We start from the raw sequence: 17,820 nt of genomic DNA on the forward strand, positions 1-17,820 counted from the left end.
TACTACCATCACTACCACTGTTACTACTACCATCACTACCACTGTTACTACTACCATCACTACCACTGTTACTACTACCATCACTACCACTGTTACTACTACCATCACTACCACTGTTACTACTACCATCACTACCACTGTTACTACTACCATCACTACCACTGTTACTACTACCATCACTACTACTGTTAGTACTACCACCTTTGGCTACAATTGTTATTACCATCATTTTAAGTGTTAGTGTACAAAGAAATAGGTTGCACTGTGACATTTCCATACATTTACTTCTTTGGAACAGAACACATGATTAACAACAGTAACTAGCATTAAGCATTTACTATTTGCCAGCCATTGAACTTGTGAGGTGTTATTACTCCCGTCCCCACTCACCAACCCGAACTGTAAGGCCTGACTAGGCAGTAACTTCAGAAGGTCACAGGGCTGCTCAGTGCTGAAGCTTGTTTACTCTCAAAGCCCATGTTCTTTTTTCTTTTTATTTGTTTTTTTTATTTGTTTTTTTTTTTTTTTTCTGAGACTAGGTTTTACAGTGTAGTCTTGGCTGACCTGAAATCACTTTGTAGACCAGAGATCCACCTTCCTCTGACTCCCAAATGCTGAATTAAAGGGCTTTATTTTTTTAATGTCTCTCTCTCTCTCTCTCTCTCTCTCTCTCTCTCTCTCTCTCTCTCTCTCTGTGTGTGTGTGTGTGTGTGTGTGTGTGTGTGGGCATGAACATGTGAGTGCTGGTGTCTGAGGCACTGTATCCCCTGGAGCTCAAGTACAGTCACTGGTGAACTCCATGTAGGCACTGGGAATTGAACTTGGGTCTCCTGCAAGGGTAATCGATATGCACTGGTAATTGCTGAGCCATCTCTCCAGCCCCGAAACCAATGTTTTAAACCCTTATATAATTATTCTAAAATGTGTATGGGCGTGTCAACCCTATTTTTAAAAAAGGTTCTCAGGGTAGAAATTGACCCTTGTCAGATGTAAAAACTATTTCAAAGAGCCAATAGTTATACCCATATAGTATTTGCTGAAGTCAAGGCCTATGGGAGGAACTGGATGATTCCGAAATACACAAGCCACAAGAAAAAGTGTAGCAAAATAAATAAATAAAAGTAGGTTTTGGTAAGCAAAGAACAAGGGGAGAATTATTTACTAAATGGTGACTGCATAAACAATAACCATTGTAATAGAGGAGGGAAATTAAGTCTACATTTTATATCTACTTACTACCAAACAAAGCAAAAGTAAAATTGGATAGGTGATGATAGAATAACAAAATATGAAAAGAAATGATACAAGTAGACAGGTGCATGACAGCTCACTTTGTTAGCATTTGACAATGACAACAAAAAGAAAAAGAAAACAAACAAACAAACACCCAGAGGACTAGAATGACAGATGAACTGTAAACTAAAACAAAAAGGAGCATGGGGGGGGGGGGGGGCAACATTCCCATCAATAACAAAAGTGAAAGATCTTTAAAAGAAAAAAAAATAGACTTTTTTTTTAACGTTAGAAGAGATTCAACCCCTCAAGACAATAGCTATGAACAACAGGTTATGTGCAGAAGGGGAAATACAGATAGCAAACGGGAAATTTTGAATGTTTAGTCATCCAAGAAGTGCCAAATAAGGTAACCTTAAACTACCACTAGGCATTGTTAATGCAGGGGAGAAAAGATGTCACTTGGTGTTTAGAAATGTGCATTAAATTCCTTACACTCTTCCTTGCTAGTGAAAGAACTGGGGCAATAGAGGGCCATTCACAGCTTTCCACCTGAAAACTTTCCCACTCCTAGGAATTCAGCTCACCTGTGGACCGCACAGATGTGTTAGCAGATAACTGCAATGAAATAAAATACACCAAAAATAGGAACTGTATACCATAAGAACGACCATGCAAACAAAACAGATTAGTCAAAGTAGCAAATAAAAGAAAATGTGTGCTTGCAAGCATGTCAAGGTATCTATGAAGAAGTTTATTTTTTGGGGGGGTGGTGGTGTGGAACTCAAATTGTGTAGCAATAATTGAATATTGTTTTTTCATTATTTTTCCTGTTGTCTTTTCAATGGTGCTTACACTTACAAAAAGAAAAATCACCTGGCGTTTGTAATGTGTATATTTCCCAAGGTTGTCCAAAACAAGATAAAGATGCCTAATGTGAACGTCCCATTCATGTGTGTGTGTGTGTGTGTGGGGGGGGCACCTCCTCTTCTCTCAAAGGCAGGAGCCTTCTTGAGTAGGATCTCTGACTGAGGCCATGTTAGGCTGGAGAGTCTGGCACTCCTGGCGCTGGAATTTTCTTCTGAGGGAACTTTCTGGAGCAGGTGGGTGTGCATCCTATTGACTCCTGTGCTTGCCGAAAAAGGTATGAGTATCCAAACGGAACTGCCGTGGACACCTTCGGATTCGAGGCTGATTTACAGCATTTTTAAGCTTCTCCTCTTGAATTTCTTAGGTCACCCTATGCCCCTTTGCTGCAGAAAACTGATTTACAAAGCGCCTCTCCGAAGCCTGGCATCAGGTACACAGAGGCGTTCGAGTCGGACTCGGTAGACGGGCACTAGAGTGCCCTGTGAGATCTCAAAGGACGTGTAGGATTCCCGACGTGGCCGGCCAGCGGGCGCAGCTCCCTCGGCAGCCGCACGCGCCCTTTAGGGACCTACAGAACTGCTGCCTCTCTGCTAAGACCATCTTGCTCGAGGTGGTCACGTGCGGGCTACAGTGGCGCGCTTCGCCTGGGACGGATGGAACAGGGACTTCGCCGGGTCCCGAGCCACTCTGTCCAGAAGCCGAGGTGAGGTCTTTCTCTCCAGAATCTAAGCAGGGCCAGGACGCGCCTCCGGAGCCCGAGGACGCGTCTCCCAGCCGTGCTCGGTCCATGGCGCCGTCGGGGATCAGAGGCCCACGCCGCGCCGCCCAGCGCCACGGCCTCGCGGGTGTCTTCGGCGAGGTGCGGATGGGGGACGCGAGAAAAGCGGCGGGTTTTGGACCCGGGCCCACGGACGCGTCGTCTTCCGTGCAGCTCTAGCTCCGCGAGCCGGTGGGTGCGGGGAGGCAGGGTCGGGAGTGCCACGCGCGCGAGGCGAGGGGCGCCGGTTGCCCGGAGGACCGCGGAGCTTGGGGGGGGGAGTGGGGGAGCGCGGGCGCATGCGCCTTGCGTCCGTGCCATATTGGAATGAGTCGGAGCGCGGAGCGCCGCCGCCGCCGCCTCCGCCGGAGCGCGGGTGCAGGGGGGCGGGGAGAGCTGCCGGCCGCCCCGCTCTGCCGGGCCCAGCAGGAAGGAGGGCGCGAGCAGTGCGAGCGGAAAAGGCGCCCCGCGCGGGCGAGCGCAAAGAAGGAAAGAAAGAAAACGAACGAGCGAGCGTGCGAGCGAGCCGGGAGAGCGAGCAAGCGCGCGCGCGAAAACTCCCGTCAGGTAAAAAAGCGGGGCGGCCGGCTGGGCCTTCCCGCGCGGCGGCCTGAGGGGTGGTGCGGCGCCCTCCTGAAGAGGCCCAGCAACTTTGCCAGCGGGAAGCGCCGGGAGCCGGCGGGTGGCGGGCGCGCGGGCTGAGGCGCCAACGGGCGGCGGCGCGTTGGGCGGGGGTACGGCTTGGGGGGGGGGACGCGGCGCCCGCGCGCGGCCTGGCGCGGTCCCGAGGCTCGGCGCGTCGGCCGGCGGGGGTTGCGGGGACGCGCCCGGGCACCTCGCGGCCGCGGCGGAGGCCGGCGGCGCCGGGAGAGAGAGAACGGGCGAGCGGCGCGCGTCAGCCCAGCTGGGCGCGAGAGGCCAAAGTGGCCGGGTGGCGGCAGCGGGTGCCCAACTTGTAGGCTTCAGTCCCCTGCCCCCATCGAGCGCCCTCCCGCCGAGCCCCCGCGGACCCGCCCCCCCGGGCTCGCTCCGGGCGGGGCGCGAACCCGCAGCCCGCGCGGCCGCTCAACTTCGCAGGGCCCAAGCAGCAGCAGCAGCAGCACCAGCAGCTCGGTGGCCGAGAGTCAGCCTCCGCCGCAACCGGTGGCTCCGGCCTCTCCGGCGCTTCGCCTGCGGAGGCAACGCCGCCGACCCCCTGCGCCGCCGATCTGGTTTGCGTCCTGAGGCCGCTCGGCAGGTCCGTGACCGTTTCGTTTTCTCTTCCCAAGTCTTGTTTTGTTCCCCGTAAAGACGGCCGGAGGGGCGAGCCCTGTGTCCTGGGAAGCAAGGCCTGCTCTTTGCGGAGCAGAAAAGCCTTGTGAGACCAGAAATAAATTCCCGCGGAAAGGATGTACGTCGTGTTAAGTCCCCCCCCCCCCCCCGGTCCCCCTCGAGATGCCAGCTGTTCGCGTGGGGTCTCAAACTAAGCTGTCAAAGCCAGGTCGTCTTTAGAGCTTGCCTTGCAGTGGGGTGGGACGCTTCTGTCTCAAGTAGGGCTTTTTTACTTGGTGGGCGCGCTTCCCCGCGGGTCACTCAAAGCAGTTACGGGCCCCAAGTGGCGTCTTGTGATTCCTGTATTCACCAAAAAGATCTGAAGGAAGTAGAATGGATTTTTGTCAATGTTCGTATGGCCTCTCCTGAACCACGATTTTTAAGATGTCATACTTTATCTGAAGCAAAATGAATGCTTCGAGCATGTAACTGTTGTTGTGTCAGCTGTCTAGATGGGGTGGAGGAAGATGAACGTGTTTTCATAGGTACACATTGGGGCCTGTTAACTCTCAGCAAATGTCGAGCTCTTCTAGGCCACAGGTAGATTCAGAGTTCAGATTTGTTTGCAGTGTCAGGAACATAACAACCAGTTGGAACTAGAGGGACCTGAGAGAAGGAAACAGTTGTGTTATAACGTTGCCATTGACGAGCCGCCTTATCTTGAGGTAGATGTCTTATCCAGTGTGGTTTTTGATTTTCCTTATTATTTGCAAAAGTGGGATAAGTAGATCACCATCCTTTTGGTTCTAAAATTTGGAGACTTCTTAAAATGAAATTTAAAAAATAAGTTTTGAAAGGTTCTATCTACATAAAATCACTCACAATATGTGTCTTTGTAAAAATAGATTGGAAAAACCATCTTGTTAGCTAACTCCAGAATAATTCTGTGAACTTTATTTGAACACAGACTTTTAAAGAAGACATTTCAATATACTTAAGAAGTTAACACCTTTCAAAGTTTAACAGTGAATTCCGAAGAGGACAGTTCAGCCTTGTTTTACATATGCATATGCCTTGATGACCGTGTACACATTAAGGTACAGAACATTTCCAGCCCTCCCCCACCAAAGGGGTCCTCTAATTGAGTAAACACCTGCCCTTTCCCCCAGACAGCCACCAGTCTGACTTCTAACACAACCAATGAATTTTGCCTCCAAGCAGGACCTTTTAGAATGAGAAAGGGGCAGTATTAAGTATCAAAGGATAGCAGGTACTTGACCTCGGAGATGTCATTTTAGTTCTGATGCTGTGTTTTTGTACCTATGTAGGGTTCCAGTATCTACAGGGTTTTAAGTTTCCAACCTTTACACTGTGGTCAGAAGGACATTTTTAACTCACTAGTTTTTGCTGTGTTAGGATCGTGATTTCTGGGAGTCTTTATATTCATAGTCGAGATTATATTATTATATCATTACCCACTTTGGGATTCAGATATACTTGTGAGAATAGGTTTGAAGGAAGAATTGTGAATTTTCTGAACTATTTAAAGGTGTCAGTAGATGAATTAATTCCATTAAGTGTAGAATTTGCAAAGAAAATTGAATGAAAATTGATTTTTTTATAAGTCCAGTGAATTAATAATATGGCTATAATGTTTTAACTACCTTTAAGTGACAGGAGTTAACTTGATTTATGCATATAGGTTGTACTCCTGGTTTATCAACTCGTTAAAAGTCTAACAGTAAAAGCAAGAACAAAATATAAATAAAAATTATGTCAGCTGCAGTTTTTTATAAAGTCCAAGTGCTTTAATTAAAGCCACTTTTTTTGTATTAGAACTCTAGCCAAAAAGTTGAGTTTTAAATATTCACTGGGAGTGAGTAAAGCAATAATTTGCTAGTATCTCTCAAATATTTTTTAATGTATCCATGTGCCCTTTGTTTCTACTATTAAAGGAGACAGGTAGGTTCTAAGTGAATGCTTATCTTGTTAGCTGCTAGCAAACTCTTAGGTTTTTTGTCTGCAAAGACATCTGTGTGATAGAAAGTTGGAATGGTTTACTACCCATGTTAGAGATTTATGTAGAATACTCCACAAAGGTTATTTTTTTTTTCTTCCCTGTCTAATCAGCGTGTTGATGGGCCAACAACTAATTTAAATTTGGTCATTCCATTCAAAGTTTACAGCTTCAAGAACTAATAGAATACACAATTTAGCCACCATTGATGAACTGCTTGAGTTTTCTGAGGCTTTTTTTCCTTTTGAATTCTTAACTTTTCATTGTAAAAACTGCTGAATCTTATATATGAGGGTATATATAAGAAACAGAAAACGCAAAAGGGGCTTTCCTCTCTTTAATTGTTTCTTTGGGAACCATGGTTCTTTCCTTTAAAAATGCTTTGCCATGTATGTGCTCACAAATATACATATAGAAGTTTTAAATAAATAAATGTTATGGCAGCCAGGCATCATGATATAGGCCTTCAGCACCAGCAGTTAGGAAGCAGAAGGATTAGGAATTCAAAGCCATCCTGTGCTACACAGTGAGTTTTAGGCTATCATGGGCTACATGAGACTTTCTTTCACTTAAAAAACCAAATCCAAACTATATAAAACCAAACCACCACCAAAAGTACAAATATTTTTGCTTGCCTGCACATTTTTAGGGTGACCTTTGTTTCATAGTGATAACTAGACTAGGCTTAGCTTTAGATGTAGTAGAAGATGTCATTTGAATTTAATGTCTATAGAAAAGATGAACAAATCAAACTTTATTGACCTTAGGTTAAAGTCACATTAAGTGACAATTACATAATATTATTTATATCTGAATGCTAAATATTATATTAAATTTTCCATCTTAAAAATTTAAACAGACTTTATGGCCTTATTTGGCTGATAGCTAATATTTTATAGCAATTTCAGTGAAATTATAAAAATGTCGCCCGGCGGTGGTGGTACACGCCTTTAATCCCAGCACTTGGGAGGCAGAGGCAGGCAGATTTCTGAGTTCGAGGCCAGCCTGGTCTACAGAGTGAGTTCCAGGACAGCCAGGGATACACAGAGAAACCCTGTCTCGAAAAACCAATAAATAAATAAATAAATAAATAAATAAATAAATATCACTGGTAAATGGTGCAGATTTCCTATGGCAGAGTGTTTTCTTTTTCATGAATACAATTTGTATCTAATTTGGGTAATTTGTATTTGAAAAAAGTTTTTCTTTATACTTAGTTGTTAAGCTGGTGGCAAGTGTCTGGGGGTTTTGGTTACCCAAGTTTTCACTTAGACTTTAGGGAGTGGGGTTTTGTTAGGCTGCTGCTATATTTCAAGTGATACCAGCCCCACTGGAAAATGATTTACAAACAGAAAAGATGTGGTTAGGTTGTTGAAAATTCATGTTTAAAGTTTTCAAAAGTGAGGGTAAGGAGAATTAAAAACAAGTTATTAAAGAAAAAATGTAGACTTTCCTGCAAGTTTTCTGCTGGATGGTGGTGACTCATTCCTTTAATCCCAGGACTGAGGAGGCAGAGGTAGATCTCTAAATTTGAGACCAGCTTGGTTTACAGATTGAATTATAAGGCTACACATAGAAAACCTGCCTTGGAATGAGAAAAAAAAAAAAAAAAAAGAAACAAAAATGTTTCTTTTCATTAAAGTTTTTGTTTGTTTGTTTGTTTGTTTTTTGTATAACTGGGTATGTGTGAAGGTCAGATGACTAATTTTTAAGTTTGTTTACTTGTTCCATTTTGGGTTTTTGTTTTTAAATTTATTTATTTGATTTTACATGAATGACTGTTTTACTTGCATATAGGTATGTGCACCACCTGAATGCTTGGTGCCAGTAGAGGTCAGAAAAGGTGATCAGATTTCTGGGACTGAAATTATAGATGGTTGTGAGATACTGTGTGAGCTCTGGGGACTGAGTCCCTGTCTTCTGTCAAGAATATTGAGTGATCTTAACTGCTGAGCCATCATCTCTCTAGTCCTTTCTGCCTTGTGTTTTGAGGCAGGATTTCTTATTGTTTCTGCTGCTGTAGTGCATATTGACTCTTGTTTCTGCCTTATTGTTTCTGCTGCTGTAGTGCATATTGACTCTTGTTTCTGCCTTCCATTTCACCACAGAACCTCCAGGATTATAGATACATCCCCCCTCCCAGCCACTTAAAGAGTCTTTAAAATAAAATTAAAAATTTTATTTTATTATGTGTTTTACCTACATGTATGTTCATGAACAGCATGTATGCCTGGTACTCTTGGGGGTCCACAAAAGGGTGTCAGATGAGTTATAGACATGTGAGGTGCCATGTGGTGCTGAGAATTGAATCTGGGTCCTTTGGAAGAACACCCAGTGTTCTAAACTTCTGAGGCATCTCTATATCTCATGAATCTGGCTTTTTAACCAACTGAGCTATCTTGTCAGCCCACTGCAGAAGTTTTTAACAGAGTCTTAAAAAAAAAAAAGAAAAGGCCTTCTTTAAATATCACCTCATCCCAAGACCTAATCCTTCCCATAAAGCAGATATTCTTTAGCCATTCTATCTACCCTAAAACAGTTTAGTAACTAACCTCTTTCTGTGTACTAAACAAAACATAAAAAAGCACTCAACACTTGCAGTACTGTACACTGTGTTAGAAATGCTACTAGTCCCTGCACAGTGTACTGATAACGGGAAGTACCTGAGGATTTGTATATAATGATTCTTCTAGTCTGTTTTGTTCGAAGGATGCTTATAAAAACTATATTCAGGCTAGTCCTGGAGGCATTGCCCTGCCATCCCACACTGTTTGCTCAGGCAAGAGGATTGTGAATTCAGGATCAATCAAAGGCAACCCTGTCCTAGCAAAAACCAAATCATCCACCCAGAGGGAGGGGAATGAGGCCCTATCTGAGGACATACATACTTAGGTTTTAAGCCAGTTTTTTTAAAAAAATAATTTTAACATAAAGTATCTTTATATGTAAGGAATGTTATTTCAATGCCAGCAGTTGGTAGTTGTGCTGAAATTCTTATTTTCTCTTGGTAAGAGGTGTTGACTAGACTCTTGGATGAGTGGCTCCTTTCCCTTTTCATTTTCAGAGCTTCCTTGTCTTTCTATCTTGCCTTAATGAGATCTAACAGTTGTATTTATAGCCATAAAATATAATAGAACATGTTATTGTTAAAAAAAAAAAAAAACCAGTCTTTTCAGTAGGATGTGGTAATTATTGTAACCACGGACTTTTCCACTTGTGCCCAAGTTCCCCAAAATGACTGAGACTTCTCATCTATGAATAAGTGCCTAGGCCAGTTGTATTGGCTCGTTTCTGCTAGCTCATGACTCAGTTATCCTTTTTAAACAAGTCTAAATCATGTCATGTCACTAGTTATCTCTCCTTCAGTTTTATGTAACCATCTTTCAAAGAGTTTGGGCAAATCCTTGCTGCACCTGATTCTATCCCAGAGTTCCTTTCTCTGCTAGAACTCCCACCTCCTTTTTCTTGCCTCCGCTCATTGGCCAATCAGTTTTTAATTGATAGGTGATGCTTCCATTCAATACAAGAGATTCTCTCTGTATATTCCCTTTTAGTCTAACAAAAGGATCTTTCTCTTTCAATAATAAACTGTAAACAGTAATAACAATTATGAAAACTATCAGGTGAGATTACATTCACATTGAGCAGTCCATATGTATATGCCAATCTTGGAGAAGGTATTCTATTATCTATCCCATCTTGGTGAGTTGAGAGTTCTGTACTTAAGTCAATTTTTATCACAACTTTCATTATCAACCTAAAAACATCCTAGACCTTAAAACATTTTCCTAAAACCTAAACAACTTAAGCTTAATTGTAGGACTATAACTATCAACCCTATCAGAGACCTGAGAAGGAATAAATATTACCTGAGTATGCAGGGAGTGCAGGCAAGCAGCTTCCAAAACTATAGACATGACAAAGCTGACTGCCTGGACAGTCCTCCAAAATTTTTCTGTATCATTGGAGCATCATCTTTAGCCCTCTGGCCCAGAATATCTGACAGACTTTTTTGTGAAGCAGGGCATATGAAGGACTGCTTATCCTGTCTTGGCAGAGCTTAGCAGTTGACTTCTCTGCATCTTGTTTGTACAGTTTGGACGACATTCTGTCTGCAGCTGCAGCAAGGGTAGTTTCTTGCCTAAGTGGCTAGTTTATCACATACTTGAGGCAAACTCCATATGGAGGTTTTTTGATGCTTATCATCTTTGAAGTAGAATAGAGGTGCAGCCAGGAACAGACTTTTCTCTTTGCCAAAGTAGGCCTTTTATTAATAAAACATCATTAAATGCTGTATTCTGTAGCTCTCTGAGGTTTTGAAGACTGTTTATCTGTAGCATATCTGAATAGTCCAATGTTGCTTGTTCTAGCTATTTACTATCTGTTCAACCTTGGAAACATATTTCTGTAATTAACTAGACTGCTATCTAATATGATCATCAGTTTGTTTGTTTGACTACCAACTTGCATTTTTAAATTATCCTAAACAAGCTTGCAGTAGCAGCGTTCAAAGACTAGAACTTCACATTATATAGGTACAATACCTTAAAGAAGAGTTAAACATATACGCATAGTGTATTGTAGCAAAATATAACCCTGAATCTGTATTAATATATATGCAAAGACCATACCAATGTAAAAATATTTGTCTTGTTGATGTTCTTTGGTCTAAAAGTAGGTTCAATAACCTACCCTTTCATCCTGTTCTTCCTATATCCCCTTCTTTTCTTTTCATCCTTTTATCCCCCTTTCTCCATAACACTAGATAGGAGAGAAAGAAATCCCTAAATTTAACCTTCCTTATTTGTTTCCTCCCCTGCCCAAGACCATAACAACTTGAAAACAACCTCCTTACCCCCCATAGTGATGATAAACCATGGAACGACCAAAAACCCTCCATCTCACTTTTTGGAAAGGGAGTGTCATTCTCTTAAAATTGCTTCCTGTTGATTTGGGACATTGCTTTCATTTTGCTCCAGCCCCCTTAAAAATTGGGATATTGATCAGTATTAAGAAAGCTAGCTGTAGCATTTGCTGTCAGTCTCTGCTTGCTGAGAAAGTTCAGGGATTAACTGAAGTCCTGACATAAACAGTCTATGATGCTGGATGACCTAGACTAGCCGGTTTGAAATTGTCCCAGATGTAGATTTTTGAGAAAACAGCACAGAGGCAGTCTAAGGTAGGATCAAGCAGAATGATGGAATAAATATGTTTCAGTGTCTTAGCATCCCGGAGGGTACATCTTGTTAGGGCTGCCTTGACTTCATTGTTGTCGGTAAACAAGACTTTCACAGGTACTATACATTTCTGCAATAGCATGTATTATGGAATGTGAAAAATGCACAAATCATTTGAAGATTTTCTGTTCTCTGTCCTAGCAGGTTTTCTTTTTTAAACTTAGTTTGAATTGTATAACCAAACAAACTATAATATAAAATTCTACCTATGCCATTTGAAGGGATGGCATGATAAGTCCTGTGGATTTTGTAGCCAACAAGATTTATTATCTGTGTATAGCTGAAATCCTGTCTGAAGACATTTTCATGACCCAGCCAGTCTCAGAGCTGTTCCCATGTAGGGAGTCAGTGATACAAGTCACCTGCTTTGTTGGTCTTCATGATTTCTTCCTTCCTGGGTGCAGTCAGGATCTTCAGAGGATCTCCTCCATGAAATAGGATTTTTATTGATTTGGATGGAATCCACAGCTTCCCCCCACCCCCCATGAATACAGATGCAAATTTAGCATAACACATTTCCTTCCCTCCTTTTTTGAAGTTAGGACATCCTTGATATAAACAGGCTAATTTAGTTCAGTTTTTATTTTTATAATCTAGTATCTCTCAACAGCTGTGTTATCTGTTTCATTAACACTTAAAAATTTTAAAGTCAATAAAGCATTATTTAATCTATCTCTGGGAGATTCCATATTCCCTTTCTATTATATGATAATTTCCTTTAAATTACGGTTAGATCTCTCCATAATTGCTTGACCTGTATTATTGTAAGATATATCTATAACGTTTTATGACATAACATCTAAATAATTGTTTTATTCTAATGAATACTTATGTTGAAGCATTATCAGCTTTAATCTATAAACACATCTCGAAGAAAGTTACCATCTCTAATAAATGTGTTATCTCAGAATCATTTCTTTCAGAATTTAAAGCAGAGCCTCTTAGAATTCTGGACCTATATCGGTTATATATACCAACACATGTATATATTTAAAAATTTTAAACTCTTTCTGATGAAACACAAGCTATTGTATGTTCTAAGGTGGCATCATTAAGCCGAATCTGTGTTCTTAACTTAGCATAGTGCATCTCTGTGTGGGTTGCCATTCTAATTCCTCAAGCATTTGTGGATTTTTCTCATCTGCAACTACCCTTTCTGCTGTTGCTGTAGGTTCCAGATTGGATTCTTTTGAAGATTCTTTATTCTGATTTGAAGAATCCTCTAACCTCTGTTCTATGGCCTCCAATCTAGTATTCCAAATCTTTCAGTCTTTCCTTTCTCTAAGTCTGCTTTATTCTGATCTTTCTTAAAGAGAATATTTACAACTTCATTATTGAACATATAATTATTTGCATGCTGATAATCAGAACAAAATTATACAGGGTCTAAGTGCACTCTATTCCTTTTTTCTCCATTTTAAACATAAACAATATTTTCTTTTTAGTCTCTAACTCTGCTTAAGGAATTCCCAAGTATCTTACCAAGTCTGTTGACTTTTCAGCTTTTCCCACCATTTTCACTTGTCTGTAGCTGGCTTCTCTCTGCTGCTCAGCTAAATGTCAGGAAGGCTGCTGGGGAAGGCTGCTGGCTCCTGGTTCCTGGCTCTGTCCTACTCAAGTCAGTACTTCTCAGTGCTACTCTAGGCAGTTGTAGGCTTTTCCAACATGGATCTGAATTGGGTGGGCTAGCTCTCTCTAATGGGCTTTTTGACTTTTCTCTGGAACCATGAATGCTATGTTTGGGAGAAACCTCAGCTACTGTGCTGTCAGGCTCTCATCTGAGAGAAACCACAGAGCAGCTCTGTCTCTGAGTTAATTCATGGGCCTTGCTTAGCTGGCTACCTTCTCCTGGCTTTGCTGCAAAGTGGTGGTCTCTCTTACTGGAGCTGCACTTGTGAGATACACTAGGCTTAGGTTCCCTAATCTATCTAGGAACCTGCTGTTTCCGGGGAATGTTTATACATGCCTTCCACCTGGAACATTTTAGGCTCTAAGCCTGGTTCTTTCTAAGTTTGAATTTTATGTTTTTCCATCTGCACCCAAGTTCCTTGAAACTCAGACATAATGTAATATAATATAATATAATATAATATAAATGAATGTCATATATAAAAATGATATGAAGTATATAGACTTATATATGAATATATGAGTAAATAAATATGTGTATATACACACATACACATACACACACATACACACACACACACACACACACACACACACACACACACAAATGCCTAGGCCAATAACTGGCTCATTTTTGCTGGCTCATAACTCAGTTACCTCATTTAAAGTAGTCTAGATCATGCTACATGGCTAGTTACCTCTCCTTTAGTTTTATGCTTTCTTCTTTCTCAAAATTGAGGGCGAATCCTTGTCACTTCTGACTATTTCCCAGAAATTCTGTCTCTATTGGAACTCCCACTTCATATTTCTTGCTCATTGGCTCATTGGCTAATCAGCTTTTAATTGACAGGTAATGCTTCCATTCAGTACAGGAGATTCTCTCAAGACATTCTCCCTACAAATTAGTTAAATTTTATTAAGAGACACAAAATGAAAATGATGTTAAGTGGAAAGTCAAGATATTATAGAAGGAATCTTTATTCCTTGCATATTTAGTAATTATAAATCAACCAAAATAAATTCAGGTTCAGAGGCTGGGTGTGGTGGTTTATGCCTTTAATCTCAGCACTTGGGAGGCTGAGGTAGGTGGACCTCTGTGAGTTGAAGGCCAGCCTGATCTATAGAGTGAGTTCCAGGATAACCAGAACTACATAATAGACAGACTTTGTAAAAAACAAAAACCCCACAGAACAATAAACATAAGTTCAGTATAATCTTGAATTAACTAAATAAAGATAAAATTTATTTTAAAAACACAACAAAAAGTCTCAAACTTTATTAAATTCTCTTTGTCTTTAGGTGATCTTTCAGAACTTTCTTTCCTTTTTCTTTGGTTTTCAAGACAAGGTTTCTCTGTGTAGCCCTGGCTGTCTTGTCAGGTCTCGGTCTCTCTCTTTGTCTCTTTGTCTCTTTGTCTCTGTGTCTCTCTCTCTCTCTCTGTCTCCGTCTCCGTCTCCCTCTCCCTCTCCCTCTCCCTCTCCCTCTCCCTCTCCCTCTCCCTCTCCCTCTCCCTCTCCCTCTCCCTCTCTCTGTCTCTGTCTCTCTCTCTCTCTGTGTGTGTGTGTGTGTGTGTGTGTGCCCAAGTTGTGTGTTATATGCACATGAACACAGTGCCTGAGGAGCCCAGAGTTGGGTTTCCTGGAGCTGGAGTTACAAGTAGTTGGGAACCTCACATAAATGCCTGTACTCATTCTTAACCAGTGAGCCATTTTTCTAGCTGCTAATCCATATTCTGTCAAATGATGTAAAATACTTCTTGAACTTTGTATATTGTCAGATATTCTAGTGAACTGAACATTGTGCAGAGAGTAGTAGCATTTCTGACATGGTGTACAGTATTGCATGTATTAGTTCCTTTTCCCCATTTTAGTTAGTATAGGAAGAAGTTAATTACTAAACTGCTTTGGGCTAGATAGAGTAGTTAAAGAGTACTTTGTGGGAAGGATTGGGTTTTGGAATGAGGTAATATTTAGAGTGTATTTTTTAAGATTTATTTTAATTATTTAAATTTTATGTGTGTGCGTGTGAGTATATGCAGGTGCCCTCAGAATCCAGAGGTTTTGGATCCTCCTGGAGCTGGAATTAGAGGCAGTTGTGAGCTGCCTAGTGTAGGTACTGGGAACTGAACTCACTTTTATAGTTGTCTTTTGGAACAACTATATTAACCATTGAGCCATCTCTACAGTTCTCAGAGAGGGTCTTAGATGAGAAATGGAAAGTGGTTTGTTAGTAGTTGTATTAGTGTTTTCTAAAGGAACACAAATGATAAGCATGAAAATATGTATGTGTGCATGTATCATATATACAAAAATACAAAAATTATATATACATATATACATACATACACATACATACATACAAATGAAAGAGATTTATTAGAATTCTATGGTCTGGATGGAACACAGTTTGTTAAAAGTTGTTTTTGTGTTTTCTAAACTGATAAGCATGAAAAGATGTGTGTGTATATGTATCATATACAAAAGATGTGTATAAAATGTGTATATTTATGTGTGTATATATGCATGTATATAAGCATATACATATACACACATACACACATATATATACATATATATACATATATATACACATGTATACATGTATACATGTATACATATATACATATATATACATGTATACATATATATACATATATATATGTATATATATATATGGAAGAGATTTATTAGAGTTGTTTATAGACTAGGCTAAGAATCTGGTAGGTTTTTTTTTTTGTTTGTTTGTTTGTTTTTGTTTTTTTTGAGACAGGGTTTCTCTGTGTAGTCCTGGCTGTCCTGGAACTCACTCTGTAGACCAGGCTGGCCTCGAATTTAGAAATCCGCCTGCCTCTGCCTCCCAAGTGCTGGGATTAAAGGCATGCGCCACCACCGCCTGGACTGGTAGTTTTTCAATTCACAAGACTGGATGTCTCAGCAGTTCCAGTCTGGTGCTAGAGTTGCAGAGAATTGATGGCTTTTAGTATGTGTTGAAATCCCAAAGTAGGCTCTAATAATCAAATACTGCCTCAGCAGGAGGATGGACAGATTTGTAAGCTAGAGTGAGGGCAAGCAGGCAAAAGCCAAAGCTTTCTTGTATATCCTTTTATGTGTGCTGCTTCCAGAAGGTGTGGCCCAGATTTAGGTGAGTCTTCCTACCTCAAATGATCCAATTAAGAAGATTTCTCAATTAGGCATGGTGTTGCATGCCTTTGATCCCAGCACTCAGGAGGCAGAGGTAGGTAGATCTCTGTGAATTTGAGGCCAGCCTGGTCTACATAAACAAGTCCAGAACAATCAGAGCTTTGTTACACAGAGACAGTCTGTCTTGATGGACTTCCTTGTCCCATCATATAGAAAAATCTTCACAGACATATCTAGCTGCAAGGTTTTAGTTGATTCCAGATGTAGTCAAGTTGACAGCCAAGATTAGCCATCATGGTAGTCAAGGTTACACACTTGGAATGACAACATGAGGTGAAATAAGTTTAGTAATTATTTAAATAGTTCAGAAGGTTTTCTTGCTGATATACAATTTATTTATTTATTTATTTAGTTGTTCAGTTTAAAGCTACTTAAACAACAAATATTTTGCTTGGGGTCAAAATTAATATTTTTATCCTCTGAGGAGTTAAAATGTTTTCTTAAAAATTTATTTTATGTGCATGAGTATTTTGCCTGCATAAATGTATATGCACTACATGCCTGCCTGGTGCTGGAAAAAGTCAGAAGAGAATTTCAGAACTCCTGGAACTGGAATTAGGGATGGCTGTAAGCTATCACGTGGGTCCTAGGAATAGAAAGAGAGAGCCCTTTTCTTCTGTAAGAGTAGCAAGTGCTCTTAACTAATGAGCCATCTCTCCAGCCTCTTTCCCCACAACCCCAGGAGTTTTTTGAAACATACACATACACAAATCTCTCTTGTTAAAAATAATGTATAACAGACTGCACCCATAATTTCAAGATACCATTTTGGTTGGCTTTTACTTGTGTCTTTGTAAAATAACCATAGAATGATTAAATAACAGCCATAGAGGTGCACATAACATATCCCGGCCTAGAGCATAAAAATAATTGAGGCATATTAAAAATTTTGTCATTTACATGTATATTTTGTGCCCAAATGTATGTATATGCACCATGTACCTGCAAGAGTCCACAGATGTCACAAGAGGGCATTGGATTCTCTAGACCTATAGGTATAGGCAGATCTGAGCTGCCATGTGGATGCTGGGAACCAAGTTCAGCTCTTCTGCAAGAGCAGCAAGTGCTTTTAATTGCTGAGCCATCTCTACAGTTCCAAGTGCACTTTTATTATTCTTCAAATAAAAAAAAATAGAGATAAATGACTGGAATTTTATAACTTAAAAAATTCTAAATGTATAGTTCAGTGCTACTTTAAATATGTTCATAATTTTATGTAGCGTTTGCCTCCATCTATCTCCTTATCTCTTAAAAGTGAACTAAAAGTGAAATGGTAACTACGTAATAGTGACTCCATTTCTCTCTCTCTCTTTCTCTGCCATGGCACCACCACTGTATTTTTTGCTTGTGATTTTGACAATTCTAGGTACCTTTTTTTTTTTTTATGAGAAGAATCAATTGTACAGTAGTTGGCCTTTTGTGGATACTGTATTTCATTTAATATATTGTTGTCAAGGTTTATCCATGGTATAAAATATCAGAATTTTCTTTTAAGAAAATGAAATGTTAAATACACTTTCACAGCAGGAATGTAAATAGAGGTCTCAGAATTTTGTGCATTAGAACTGCTTATTTCCCTTGAGAAAACTGAGCAGAGTACAAGAGCTAACTGCTTTTTATTTAGAA

The 17,820-nt window shown here is 40.7% G+C and overlaps 1 protein-coding gene across 3 annotated transcripts in view; it reads left to right on the top strand.

The window, feature by feature from the left end:
- The first annotated feature begins 2,667 nt into the window (after positions 1-2,667).
- The window catches only part of Sfmbt1 (Scm like with four mbt domains 1), a 116,998-nt gene continuing 101,845 nt past the window's right edge, over positions 2,668-17,820 (top strand). The window contains exon 1 of one of the 3 annotated variants that reach the window (XM_034499199.2): positions 2,668-2,806. The gene's annotated coding sequence lies outside the window, so the exon portion shown is untranslated. Of the gene's footprint in view, positions 2,807-3,282; positions 3,428-3,957; positions 4,098-17,820 lie in introns of those variants that run through there. The other 2 variants (XM_034499198.2, XM_076931341.1) reach the window with 2 other exon arrangements.

Source organism: Arvicanthis niloticus, chromosome 3 (assembly GCF_011762505.2).
Source record: "Arvicanthis niloticus isolate mArvNil1 chromosome 3, mArvNil1.pat.X, whole genome shotgun sequence".
In the NCBI taxonomy this organism is placed as follows: domain Eukaryota; kingdom Metazoa; phylum Chordata; class Mammalia; order Rodentia; family Muridae; genus Arvicanthis; species Arvicanthis niloticus.